We start from the raw sequence: 15,558 nt of genomic DNA, 5'->3' as shown, positions 1-15,558 counted from the left end.
ACAACTCTAGTGGCAAATGCAACATCTCTCATATTAACTATTCGTAAGATTTGCCTGTTGGTGAAAAATGTATGTATGTACCGTATTTTCTGGACTATAAGGCGCACCGAACTATAAGGCGCACCTTCAATGAATGGCCCAGTTTAAAACTTTGTCCTTATATAAGGCGCACCGGACTATAAGGCGCACCATTACTGCATCATGTCAGCGTTTTAATCCAAATCAAATCATTCTCCATTTTATCTTTTTTATTTCAACTTCAGACACAATAAATTACTTTATAATTGCAAAATAATGATCCATAGTCTTTTTGATTCATAGTCTTCAGCGGGCCACTTATGATTGATTTCATGACACAATCCTTCAGGCCAGTTTAAATTTAGGAATTTGGTCCATATATAAGGCGCACCGGACTATGAGACGCACTGTCAGCTTTTGAGAAAATTTTAGGTTTTTAGGTGCGCCTTGTAGTCTGGAAAATATGGTATGTGAAAATGTTTAATATACTCTGTGAGTTCTGTGAGTAGGAATTTTATGCAGCACTTTGTGCGGGCATTGCGCACATAAAGGTTATGGGCAAGTATCCGGCCAGGCTTTCCTAGTATGTACGTATATTTGGTCACCTGTATCTCTGCTTCTATAGTTAGCAACAGCCTGCCATCCCCCCCGCCCCCCCGCTGAGGCTGATCTGCGTCTGGCACATGCAAAGCAACCTTCTCTGTCTCTGCTGATTAGCAGGACGACTGCTGAGGTCCTGGCTGGGACGACACAGAGAGCGATCTGCTCGTCTGGTCTATTTCAAGCTGCCGCCAGTTTAGGAGAGGAAAGGAATCAGAAGACTCCCCTCCTGGCTCGTATCCTGGCGGGCTCCGGAAGAAGTCCTCTAAAAGGTGTTTAAATCAGAGCAGCCGCTGACGCCAGCGTCCTGATCATGAACCCGTGCCTTTGTTTCAAACAAGGTGGCGCTTTTTGATCAAATTCAACACAAAGAGCTATTGAGGAGACAGGATGTTTGACGATGTAATGATGCTGGCACAAGAACTGACACAGCATCTTTTGGTGGTTTACTAACTTTCAAGTCATCATTCATTAATCGTGGACATACATGGTAAAAGAAAAACATTATTCTTCACCATCCACACCCAGATTTGATCACATACAAAATTTCAGTCTGCTCGCCCATCATGTCTACGTCATCCTCTTCAATCATTAGTGGCTGCAAACAAGCTTAGTACTGAGCTAGTTTTAAATGCGTGTGCTTCCCTGCTGTGGATTGAAGTGGTGTTTTGTGTGCTTGGCGAGTGTGCGTGTGAGTAGTCTACACAGTATTCTTAGCTGATTAAGCAGAGAGGACTGGCGGTCAAAGGTAAGCATGGCGGCCACGACTTAACAGACTGCAGCTCAGCTCCGCTTCTAATTTGCAGCAGAGATTTTTTTAAAAGTACTTTAACACCTTACTGGCCAGGCCCGGTGTGAATCTATTAAAAGTTTTACAGTGCAGTCAAGGGCTTTTGATACGTTACAGTTTTGAACAGAAGAACCGACGAAAATCTGAAAATTGGTACTTTTGGTTAATTTGTTACATTACATTGTACAGCATTATATTATTGTCAGCCTGTTAAAATAATAGCCTAGCCTAATAGAAGTGTTGATGTATGTATAACCATGTTTTTTTTTTTTGTAAAACATATGTCATATACATCCCATCCATCCATATTCTAAACTTGGTCCTCATTCAGATCCTGGTGAGCTGTAGGAGACTATACCAGTTACATGCTTATATAAAGCTGTGATACATAAGAAAATCACTTCCTAACTACATCAGTGGAACATTTGCCTGATGTGAATGTTGGCAAAGTGTGATTATTGATACCAGAAAAATCAACCGTCATGCTTTTTCCTTGTTGGCTGCCAATGAGCATTTTGCACAACAACACACACCGGAGGTCACACAGTGACAACAGACGGTAAGTCCAGTTCAAAATTCTTATTTCTTTACACAGCACAAATCACATATTCCCACACACTAACAGTCATGTTGGATTGTGAAATTTCATCCAGCAACTACGCAAGAGTCAAAACTATTCTCATGGTTATCATGCATTGATGACATCTAATTGACATTTGGGTAACACATTTCCCCCGTCCCTCGTAGGGAACATATAATTCATGTTTACCAATATTTTCTGAGTTTTGTGGGTTTGTAGAGGAAAATAATGTTTTGTGGAGCCCTCGTAGATATTCCACATTGCCCGCCTCCCGAGGGAAAAAATCGTAGCTCCGCCAGTGAAAATGATGCACAACAGCAACAATAATATCAATAACAAAAAAGAACAGAATCCACATTTAAGAGTCAACTATGTCGACATGTTTATGCAAAGAGGACTCATTGGAGTTACTAGGTCAACCGTTTGGAAAGTTTCATTTTTGTTTAGCTTGCTCTTCAAGTGGGTATATTTAAAAATGTCTCCGTTTCCGGTTGAACGTACTTTTCTGTCTTTGCCAAAGAATACAATATAAAGCGGGTAGCACTTCACCAAAAGTTTGTGAGTTAGAACAGGTGGTATCACTGTCTGTCATGTTTCCAAATAAATAGCAGTCAGATTATGTAAGTAAGAAACCAGCCAAAAAAATGATAAGACTCTTAGTTTGTTAATATGAATTCTCTTACATAATGAGTTGATTTATGAAGCTTTCTGCAGTGTAACATTTTCTCCAAACCCCAAAAATACCCCGTTCAGTTACAGATTTCGCAATAAATCATGTGGCATGCAGTACGTGCACTTCCTCACACACGAGAGCTAAAATATTCCTCTGTTGAAACCATGCAGCTATCTTTGAAATACCAGCAACACCCGAATACTAACTCCTTACACTGGAATGAAAGTTTTAACAGTGCACTGCTTTTTTTTATAAGCTTGCCAAGTTGTGACTATTTCTTGGTTGCCAAGAAACAGATGTCCACTTTGCCCCCTAAAACAGAAGCACAATGCAACAAAACAAAGCACCTTCACTGTCAGTGTCCATTCAGCACTACATCTGTCAACTCTTGTTATAAATAATAAGAGAATTGGTCGATACTAACATTCGATATCAGCAGGAATTATACAACCGTTTTTTTTTTTTTTTTTTTTTTAGAATGAAATGTTTGAAGAAACTTGATCAATTGATACTATTAGAACAAACAACAATAGTCAGCAAAAGTAGGTGTGAGAAAATAAACATTTGAGTTACATAAATTCAACTTCAAACATGACAATAATCTGATACTGTTTTTTTTTTTATGATATCAGACCGATATCTGATATCAATGTCGGTTCAGAACATCCGTATAACAATAGTTTGTCAAAATATGAGTCTGTGATTCATACAAAATGGCTACTGGCTACAAAATAGCAAATTTCCTGTTCATCTGGAGGTATGGCTCCTTCGACTTTTACGTGTCTTGTTATAATAGACATGTTTCTTCCATTTTTGTCAATCTTCCTGGCAGCAAATGCCAAGTAATGCCAAGTAAAGTGTATATTTAAGTAGAAAAAGGCCACTCGGAAATGTGCTGGATGTCTGGAAGAAAAACTTCTTTGAGAGACTGCTTTTCATTGCACAATGCACTTTTTAGGTTAAGGTCTATTCATTTTTTTGCTGTTTATCAACTCCCCCAGTTCGACACCAAGACATTCCCTTTTCATCCGTGAGTTCATCCTAGGTCTGCCCTGAGACCTCCTCCCGGTTGGACATCACTGGATATATCATCTCACCGACGAGGCAACTTATCTGTAAGAATTTGAGCTTTGGAACTGGAGGCTAACAGTTTAAGTTTTGCAGTCATGGTCTTGGCAGAAGTCTTCTCTTTTACAGTCATTCTAATGTCACGCTGTTTAAATGTATCTACAAAATGAATATTAAACCAGCAAAGTAGGAAGCAGTCTGAATAATATATTTTCTGAATATGTTCACAGTTGTTTGAAAGTGCTTTGTCTCTCAACTCAGATACATCTTCACTATGAGTTTGCAGGTGACCCAGAGCAGACAGAGGTGTCGCTATATATTTTAGGAGACGAGGACACTCAGGATTAAGCAACCTGTCACAACAGTCTTGCGGAAGAGCACAGTGTGCTGCTCAGCATCACCGAGTTATAACAACGTGGCTGCGGGCGATGTTCTGCTAAATCCAACGGTTATGTAACACACACAGACACACACACACACGCGCGCACACACACGCACGCACGCACACACACAGTCAATTCTATTTAAAATTTCTCATCCTAATACAAATCCAATACAGTAGATATAATTGCAGGCCTAACCTCAAAAAGACCTCAAAATCTAAATGCATTACAATGTTTTATGAAAAAGACTCGTTTAATATTGCAGAGGCCGACCTAATTATAATTTTAGTTTGCAGCTGTCTTATTCACAAATTAGCATATGCAATGAGCAAGTAGTGCACCAAGCTGTCGTTCCTTTGTGCTGTGAGTGTCCTAAAATGTATTTTGTTGGTTAATATTTAGTTAGTTTAAAAAATACATATATATAAATCTAGCTACTGTAATTTCTGGACTATAAACCGCACTCGTATACAAACCGCACCTGTTCGGGGGTAATCCTGTTTTGTTCATTTATAAGCCACACTGTAGTATAAACCGCAGGTGTATTAATGTTTAATTTCCACATGTAAAAGAACATGCACAAATTATACAATAATGTCAAAATCATGAAAAATCCATAGATAAGCTGCACTGTGCAAAAAGTAGCATCTTATAGTCCAGAAATACGGTAGCTAGAAAGTAGGACTGCAACCAACCAATAAGAATATGCACTACTCAATTATTGGGATATTTAAAAAGCCTTTTGTCAAATTCAAAATTAAATGGGACCCTCAAATTTGAACACACATGATCGAATATGCAATTAAAGTGAACACTGATACCGAGCAAAGCAATTGTATTCCCTCTGTCTTATACAGTGACCAGACATCAGCAAATTTTTTTTTTTTTGCTGACAAAGAAAGTTAGACTGGAGGTGTGTGAGCAAAACGTGTCCCTGAATGTGACACAGTCATTCAATGTTGTCACACGTGTCACACTGCTGAGAATTCCCGTGACGAGCTGTGAAGGATTTGTCCGCCTCCTACTGGTTTGACAATTAAAAAAAAAAAAAAAAAAACACGACACAGCACACGAACAGGATGTTGAGACAAGTACACACTATGCATATTTGCAAGAGAACATAGAGTTGTATCAAAAGTATTAACACTGTGTGAGGTATCCCCTTAGTCTCTATAATTAGTGTCCCCGTTTTCAAAGCAATTACTCAAACACCGTGCTTATTTATAGACATTCATAGACATGAAGCGGGAGAAAATAATTCACAAATACTATAAATACCCACAGAGACAGGTACACATGCATCTTTAATAGAAGCGTGACGAGACCTTTGGGTGCACAGTGTGCTGCATGCACGTGATAGTTCAGAATGAGATAGCTAAACTCGGAAAAGGGCGACATGTCCTTTCCACACGCTAACTAGCTCATGCGCTCATAGACGCATGCACACAAATGCTTGCACAGTATCATATAAGCTTGATTGTAAAGACTCAAGGCCTCTTTCTGTAGACTGCATGAGGAAATGTAATGATGGATGCATGTGTAACAACATGCAGCACGGTAAAGCGAGACGTGTTGACACGAAATATTGTCAAAATGTTTCATAGGACAAGAATTGGCCAGCATCAAAAATATGACTGGATGAAATAAATATTTTCCCATTACATTGGCTACAAAGTGGTTAAAGACGCTATGACTACAATGCGGCCCGTGAAAAAAATGAGTTTGACACCCCTGATGTACATGATGTGAATATGAACTCATTCTAAAAGCACTTGTTTGCGTAGCTGCTTTAGCTTAACAATGCAGTGATTGTCACTTCCTCTAAATGCCAAAAAACATCCATGCTTGTTGGAAGTATAATTAATGCACCGGTTTAAACGGGAAGCGTTCAGTCCAGGTAACGCTCCTTTTAAAGTATTCTTTACAGCTAATATAACGGCAAGGGGGAGACCCTTGGGTGCACACTTGAGAACAACAACAACAGAGAGAGGAAACATCTGCAGAGCGGCTCATTGCACACATTGGAATGTACGCATATAAAACATTACTCAATGATGTTTATTTTGCAGTACTGGGTCTCATTTTTTGACACTTTTACGTAGCCAAATAAGGTATCCCACAGGGCACTGCAAAATACAACCTCAATAGTGAAATATGCAAATGAAAATCTTTGCAAAGGTGCCTATATAGAGCTAAATAAAATCACACAAAGTTTCTTAGTACAGTGGTTGTCAAATTTCATAAGTGCCACGTTACAAAATCCAGTTCACACGTCATAAAATCCTGTTCACACATGAACCTATTGAGGACAAGCGTCATAGAAAATGGATGGACAATACTGTGAGGACACTGAGTGACAGTAGAGTCACCATCACGTGTCCTGGTCAGACGCCCGAGCCTCACCGGCACACGTGCCTCACGACTGCTCATTTCAGCCATCATTTTTTCATCATCTAGATGAATGTCATGCAAGATGTAGGTCACTACATACACTAAAGGCCTTTCATTAGATGCTGCTTTCACTGTTTTCCATCTCAGCTACAAATAGGGAGATGGATCTCTTTACTGTCGTTTTTTCCGGCCTTATTTGGGACCCTTGATGAACTCTAATGAGTTACTTTTAGCTCTGAAAAGACATCTCATATAACCATGCTTCAGTCAACATCTTTTACACCTTTTGATGAAATCTGGATCAAAATATTAGTTTAACTTTTTGAGTATTCATAGTGGTAATTAAAAAAAAAACTGTGTAACAGAAAAAAATACATATTTTGTCCTGGCAGCTCAGTAAAATAGAAAAAAAAACAACCAGATAAATGCTACAAAGCCAGCTAGCTATGTCTCATGTGAAAAGACTTTCCTCCCCAGGCACACACATTTATCTCTCTCTGTACAGCTGCAGGCGAGTCCCTGAGGAGTACATGACAACTTTTAATAGACAACTTTTTTTTAAAAAAAAAAACAAATAAAACTTGCATCCCAGATAAAGGGGAAATCAAGACATTTTTTTTTCTTTTTTTAATATTATGTTCCACGTGGCCCAACATGGTGTTATGATTAATTCATGATATAAGAACTGAATGGAATAATTCACCCATATTTACAGATCTAGCGGGCCCCCGCCCCGCAATGTTGTACGTCAAAACTCAAAGCTGAAAATGAGACATTTTGGTTTTGCAAAAGTGGCTGATGGCAAAAGTGAGTATGCATTCAACACCTCAACCCAAACGTGCACTAAATCATTGCTAATAACTTCGAAGCACTCCACTTCTGCAATTTTGCATCCTCGTTTGTGGCCTAAATAACCCCTAGCCCATCCAGTGACTGAGAATCAAGTGTCACACATTGTGAATGAAGAAAACCACTTTGTGAGAAACTTTTCAACTTTCACATGAGTTTGAATTGCGGCCAAAGTTTTGTTTGTTGAGGCACAGATGAATGGCAAACCAATGAAATAGAAAACTTGGACACATTGCAAACAAAGTATTGACTGTCACATTTTCTACTGTTCACTCTTTAACATCATATTTCAATGTATTTCTAAATCACAAAGCCGCAGCGGACAAATTCACAGGTGCTGAACTGTGAATATGCAGGGGTTGATTGTAGTTTAAGTTGTAATAACACCAATCACCACCACATTTTATTTGCCCTCACGCTGGGTCTTATTTTGCCTTACATAACAACGTGAGTGGCCGCTAATAATTTTTTGCAGATTTGAAAGGATATGCAGGACAAATGTAGCACCTCAAATGTATCAACATTTTGAGTGTGTTGATTTTTTTGAGGAAAAAAAAGTGCAAAATGAGTTCTTGCACTTAATGTTGGTTTCGTGTTCCATAATTTTGTATTTTTCTTTAATGGTTGTTTCTAGGCAAGAAAAAAAAAATGACGGTTGCCGATGTAGCCATTTTGTTGTTTGCTTCAAACGCTTTGTTGATGGTTTAGGACAGTAGATTCGTTCTATACAAAATGAAATAAAAAAAAAAGTATGATCAAAAAATAAATATAAAGTATGAAGCGCACGTATTTTGTATTTTTTCATCATACATTTGGTTAGGAAGTGTATGATCCTATGCGGTGCCCAGTAGCACTGATGAAAAATCCCCCACCACCACCACCAGCATTTAAGTTTCTAATACCTGGTCAATATGTTCCCTGCAGTTGATAATTAAGCAGAATAAAATCTGTGCAAAAGAGATCTATTAACTTCTATTTCTCACATCTTTTTTAGCTTTCTAAGCTTACAAACGTTTCATCCAGCATCGCTTTATCACTCTTAAGCTCTGACTCCGGAGCAGGAAATAGACACCCAAGTCCCATCAGGGAGTACCAGACCACCTGACTGTGATAACGACAGTAAGTACTTAAGATGGAAAGAACTCAAGCTGAAGGTGATTCTAAGATGGTCATTTTTAATTTGCATGATTTAGATGAAGAAACTCAGCAAGGACTGCATGAAGAAGATAGCAGTGCTTTTTTCCTCAAATATGTATCGTCGTTAATGACATACCTCGGGGTTTGGGGGCCAATAATGACTTGACATCAAGTTAACTTGAACGCTACCTTTCATTGCAGGACTTTGCACAAACTGAGAAACTATTTCTACAAAACTTTGTAGAGGGTGGGCGGGCAGTAATCTGTATGGCTTTCATACAGGCACACTTCTATGAGTGATGGTAAAACGAAGCTTCAAATTTGCTTCATGAACCAGTTATTGTATTTTTTTCTCTCTAACTTCTGTCACAGCGAGTCTTTCTCTGATTTCAAATAAACAGCTCAAGGTTGCTTATTTTACAACATGTATATCATTTTCACTTTGATTATGCTGCTATAATACAACCCCATTTCAGAAGGGCTTTTTTGGGACTTTTTATTCTTTTCTCATTGGGAGCTATTTGGAAAGCATGTGAGAAAAAGACTGTTGACATGCAAAATCCACAGTTTTGTATACAGGTCTGACCCCACCAATAAGGTGACAATCTCAGAGCTGTTTTATTGGCTCCTCACAGTGAGCCGTGCAACATGGCATGCTCAGGAGAAATTTCACAGCTCTCCCCTTGTACAAAACATCTTCTGATGTGGTGCGGACATCCATTCATTAGCACAGATCAGAGTAAACAGACCCATCTGATGATGTCACTTTTAGAACAAGGTGTACAACTCTGCCTCATCTTGTTCTCTAACAAGTATGCACTAAATCTACCCTTCACCTTTTTGTACTGTGCTGAATCTGGTGTCAGTGAAGAAAATGAGTTGACTTTTTTGTATGACCTTTGCTACATTAGCCTTTATATCAACATAATATATGTATTGCAGTGTTTTTACTCTGCTTAATTGTAGTATCACAACCAATTTGGGCTTATGCAAGCCGAATCCTATGCTTTTGTCTGAATTCAAACGTTTCCTTCAATGTGAATGAGCCGATTAGAAACACTGCTTATGTAATTTTGTCTGCTCAAAGGCGCATGTACTTACTTGTAGCTTTGCTTTTGTTGCGAAAACAAGTTTGCGGCTTAGACCGACAGACACCAACAGCTACCAAATATAAGTACTTGTATTTGTTATTCAGTTATATCCTTTTAAGTCTGGAAATTCGGACTTAAATAAATTTACTAAGCTTTTTGAAATTCTTTTTAAAATAGCCAGTGAATGTTTATGCTTTTTATGGAGAACATATCTGACCTCAGTGCATTCTTCATCACTTAAAACATGAATGCCTTTCTGCCTATCGCATTTCTCTCATTACACCGTTCCTTTTGTGGGCCTTTTTTGTAGCCTCCTGGGATTGAGGAAAAATGGATACAAATGGTATTCCTATTATAAACAGATACCTTTGTTCATTGTCTGAACAAAATCATCTGTTTATAATTGTCACGTAGACATGATGAAACTCATCGAAATAAATGGTATTCCTGCAAAGAAAAAAAATGTCGTAAACAGGTTTCATTATGGTCTATCAGTACTGACTCTGTGGATGACAACTTTTTTCTTCCAGTGAATAACAGGCTGGGCAATCCCATCCACAAAGCTATTTGCATCATTAGCTGGTCAAGCCAAGTCCATTTATATAGCATGAGCTGACCTGGACCTGACCTGTACCAAGATCCTGCATAGTAAGACCACTACACCAGTGACTTCACATTTAGTAATTTTACTTAATTGTCAGTTCGTGCCTCATGCAGTGCAAGTTGTTGCTTTGGTAGACTGAACAATTGTTTGCATGCTTACAGTGCTACTTCTTTATAACTTAACATTGTTTATACAGGATTTTAAAAAAATGAAGTCTACAAGAATGTTCACATTTGTGTCAGTCAAAAATGTAATACCATTTGCGGTTTAGCACTATTTCATAGTCTATTAGAAAAGATATCTAGTATATTCCTGTGGGTGTTGTTCTTTATCTCAACTTGGCTGCAGTCCAAGACATTGGAAACAATTCCCATCGCAGCCACAGTTCATAAGGGTAGTAAAAAAAAAAAAACACCTCAAGTCATTCTTCTTCGTCAAGCGCTCTTCCTACCACTAAATCGCCTTGGGTTTGTTTTTCTGTACTCTCATTGTTTTATGTGCGCCAGGTTATTTTTAAACATTGGGGCTAAATTTATCCTCCTAATCTTATTTTTCTAAACCAGGCAAGAGAGTGAAAAACAGATTAGTTGCACACATCTCCTCCTGGGAGCACAGCACTGTTGAAATAGAACAATAAAACTGAAAACAAAATGTTCCTAACATGCTATTGTTTTGTTTTGTTATATTTTCATTACATTTAAATCTCTTTGTAATTAGACGACTTGAATGGCTACTAATATAAGAAATGAGCACCATTATATTGCATACAAGATAAAACAAAAAGGGTTTAAATTTGACTTCGACAAATTATTTCTCTGTTTATTATATTTGGGTACTTTTGAGGGTCTACATTTCTAATTCTAGGCTGAACACATTAGGGAAAACCTGGAGTTAATAAATTGGGAAAACCTGGAGTTAATAAAATAATTTAAGAAGTACACGTTTGAACTTTCAACAGCATCAAATAAACAAACAGCACAGGAATAAAACGGTCTAATTATAACATTTGGAAAGAATTAGAAAATGTTATGCAACAGCCTAATGAGGCTTTATTTAGGACTTTGCAGAGTGTAGCTAATGTCTTTGTGTGTGTGTGTGTACGCATGTGTGTGTGCAACCTCCATTTAGAAATATTGTTACATGTGCAGGGAAACCACAAAAGAGGTCTTGCCAGGGCAAATTAAAATGTACAGATTCTTAAAAATAAGAGCCGGTTCCATGAAATTGTTGCTGTGGTGTTTCATTGGTGACAAAGAGGAAATTTAGTGAGACATATTTCAGTGGGAGAGAAAGCCAGGCAAGGCCGAGCAGAAGGCCAAAATAGTTTTCCATTGTTCCCTCACTGTCATATTACCAAGCAGAAGTTTAATCAAATAACAGGTCAGGGTGTTGCTGTCCCTTCACAATGAGGTCAGGCTGAACTCATAAAAATACGACATCGACTCATAAGCCATTTATGCTTAGACTCAAGACTATTGATCCCAACAATTTTAAATTCAATCTGGCTCTCCTCAATGGTTTTCGACCAAAGCCCGGTGAGCAAACATTGGCTCAAAAGTTTACTCAATAGGCACAAGCAATAAAATCTAGTATAATGAATTTATTAAAGCAAGGACACATACATTTGTTAGATGCTGTAACGGCAATTCACAGTTTCATTATTGTACAGAACTGTATTAGAGTCCTGATTTTGATCACAAGAATAATACTGATGATTGCATTAGCAGAGCCATCACTCAATGAGGACTGTACAGTGATTACTCCCCCGACCTCACCCTCTATTGCCTCTAAATTCCTTTTCAATATAGGTGCAGCACGTTTCATGCAAAGTGGAGTGTTTCAGTAAGAAATGAAGATGACATGTAACATTTTTAAGTTAAAAATGTCTCCAATGTCTCTTTGTGCTTGCAGTCAATCACATGAAAAAAAAAAAATCACCACACACCACAAAACATTTTTTCTTTTTATCTAAAGACCAAACATCCTTTGTTGAACATGTAACATCATCATTCCATCTTAAAAGCACTCACTTCTAAGAATCGGCTTTTCGGTGCAATCTTGCAGCTCACGTGCTGGCAAACTAGGCAAAGAAAATTGCTTGAAAATATACTGACCCATTTTTAAACCACTTATTTCTTGACCTTCAAGAGAGGAAATACGTAAAACTTACAAATGGAGGCTTGATTTTGTTGACTTTTTCAGATGACCCTTATGTATCTAAAGCCTGTTATTGAGGGTATTTATTTATTTTCTGATTTCTCCTCTCCGCATGACATGTGCTACTTGTTCATCATCATGACCACAAAGTTCAAATGTATTTTCTATCATATATTCTTGAAAGACTCTGTAAAGTGAATTCAGAGATTTGTTCCTAAATACATTAAAGATGTTTCAAGACAAATCCATTAGTAAGGCTGTAGCTAGCTAGCTATATCCACACGCAAAAAAAAAAACCTTAAAAGAGTGCCTCGTTGTCAGTCTTGAATGTGCGAACGTCACGCAATGAATGACAGAAGAGCGAGGAGGGGATTCAGTGGATATGACCAAGCTGGGAGAATGACTTCATTTTCAGATTGGATTTTCACACACTCACATATTCCGTTCTAATTTTCAGATAACTATCAGATATTTAGAGCTGTCCACTTCAAGTGACCCTGATTCAGACGATATTATGTGTATGTAGTAAATAATAGTTGTTGACATGAGTTCTACAAAAGCGAACATGACACTGATGTCTCTCTAATCAAGTTTTTTTGTTTTTCTATGAGTTCTCACATCTCTTGGGGTCAAAGGGCTCTACTGTGAAACATATGGCTAGGTCCAGAGAAAGTATTGGGACAATGTTTGATGTTTTGAGTTTGCCTTGATACAAAAACACAGTAGATTTCAAATTAAACAATCAAACTACGATTGAAGTGTAGAATTGAGGTTTGGCTTTGAGCATTTAATAATTCTATCTCCCTTAGGCAGGAGACTTGTGGTTATTGGCCACTGGAACACGGAATGAGTCAGACAGAACCTGATAAGAAGTGGATGTACAAAGGTGATTAATTGCAGCAGTGCCCTTTAGAAATGCATTCATTGTCCATCCGCTCCTAGAAAGCATGTGCCCACATACACCTTTCCATAAAGTGATGACAACGGCATGAGGAGACACAGAGAGAAAACCAGGAAAGTGAATGTAGGTCATCAATTTAGAAATATATGTCAGTGTGATAAAATACAATATAACACAATACAATATAACTTTATCAATGTATCACATTTCTGGAGCTGTAACAAAGCACTTTACATATAATAACAGGACAACCCCAAAGATAGTGAAATCAGCAAATAAAACCACACCTTATTATATTATAATATTAAAATAAAAACAGTCAGTCAAAAGCCAAAGAACAAAAATGGGTCTTCAAAGAAGTTATAAAATTAGACAGAGAGGGGGCTTGTCTAACATTTAACGGGAGGACATTCGAGACTGACAACAGAAAAGGCTCCATCCCCTCTGAGGCCTCCCATCCATTTTCTATGGCGCTTTGAATGCTCTAGTCACACTATTATTCAATAAAAAGTCCTTGGAAGACATTTAAGTAGCAGGTGGAAGCTGACTCAAGGTATTAGTTCTATACCCCGTGCATGTCAGATTGCATTCATATTGAAGATACACACGCACATTCTCTGGAGCTTTTCAGGAGACCCACGGGGACCTCGTGTCCACCTTTAAATGTGAGCAGCGTGTGTCCCAAATTCCTCACGTGCGCGGCCACAGTTAGACAACAGATTGAGACTCCCACAGAGTGCTGCGACCCAACTATTCAATGGTGCCAGACAATTTAAACTCAAGTTGGAAGAGAAATGGGATGGGCGGAAGATGATTTATCACTCGACCGCCACTTCTGAATTTAAACGCATCCTCACCCTGTGTGAGATGTAATCAGGGTCTGGAGTGGTACAAGAAAAATTGGCCCTGGCATTTCTGCTGAGATGCAGATGCACATGTATACAACGGCGATGTATGGACACCCGATTCAAATGATCAGCTCATCATCATTCTCTTTAGAAGATTGATAACAATTCTGATCATTTGTCAGAGGACTCATTTATTCTTTCCTTTTTCATTATTCATGCACTGAATTGAACACAAAGGCTAATATCAACGAGTGTCCTCCTAAATCGAACCTCCGGTTGTCTGTATAATCAGGCTGAGGACAGAATGTGCACCATAGCTGTGATTATTTGACTTGCATACCTCAAGTGCTAATGATTCATTAGTAGCACTCTAGCAGAGACACAGTGTGGAAACCAGCCATCTGGGCCAAGGAATGAGGACACACACACACGACACACACACGACACACACAACTGTGCACATGTGCACACAAGGTGGTAGCTGAAAATAGAAAAAGGGTGTGTTGAGTAATGCCCGCAATCTGTGATGGGATGCCTGTTTTGTATCATGCAGATAGACCCAAAACAAATACACAAATATTCTTAGGCTATGTTCAAGCAATGATGCCTATAATTGAGATGCAATTACATATTAAATTATTCATTCTTGTCAATATGATAGTATCGGTAATCAATTTGTCACAATATTTATGGGAAAATTAAAACTATGGCATATTAGTGACGGGGTGGCGCCACAGTTTCTCAAAATAAAAATGATAAAAAAAATCTGATATTGTATCACAAGACACAAATTGTGAAGCACAGCTAATTTTGATGATATCTTTTCTCCGCGGAAAAGTCTTCCAATAAAGTGTAGATCTTTTTCCTATGACCGACTTATTGCGTATTGATTCGCAATGGCCCAAATATTGTAGTCTGGAGCTGCAGAATCGAATGGATGCGGCAAAATTAGGTCAACTTGTAATCATTGAAGGTGAAGTCAGGCCTTGCTTCGATTGGCCATTTGCAGAGGAGTGGAAATAATTCCATTTCAATTCATGCCCAACTCCAACACTCACAATAATGTTCAATCTGTGTGACCTACGCAGATCCTCTACTAGTGACATCAGCACATCCTGTTTTAAAGCGTTTAACCCTTCATAATAGATGCTTTGACGCAGTATGGGTGGCTCTTAATCACCACAGGAGATACTGTGCAGCTGCCCTGTTGCATGGACTGTAGCACACTGACCCACTTCTGTTGCATTTGACCTCACACAACGATAAACATAATGAACGGATATAATTGGAATGAAATGTCTTACAAGCCATTCTCTCCTCTTTCCTGAATGACTTGCTCAAATTACAAGCAATGTATGGAGTGAGTCAGAATACACATCTGGGTGGTTCTCAGAAAGCATGGTACAAATTAAATCAAATTACAAGCAACATATGGAGTGAGTAAGAATACAAATCTGGGTGGTTCTCA

At 38.4% G+C, this 15,558-nt stretch overlaps 1 long non-coding RNA gene across 1 annotated transcript; it reads left to right on the top strand.

Annotated features, from left to right (window-relative positions):
- The first annotated feature begins 740 nt into the window (after positions 1-740).
- Positions 741-6,798, top strand: LOC125976080 (uncharacterized). Its single transcript, XR_007484174.1, has 2 exons — positions 741-1,967; positions 3,663-6,798. It is a non-coding gene; the product is annotated as an uncharacterized lncRNA (long non-coding RNA).
- Positions 6,799-15,558: the final 8,760 nt, after the last annotated feature.

This window comes from Syngnathus scovelli, chromosome 10 (genome assembly GCF_024217435.2).
Source record: "Syngnathus scovelli strain Florida chromosome 10, RoL_Ssco_1.2, whole genome shotgun sequence".
In the NCBI taxonomy this organism is placed as follows: Eukaryota; Metazoa; Chordata; class Actinopteri; order Syngnathiformes; family Syngnathidae; genus Syngnathus; species Syngnathus scovelli.
The sequence above is the reverse complement of the archived record's forward strand: the minus strand, read 5'-3'. Positions and strand labels throughout refer to the sequence as shown.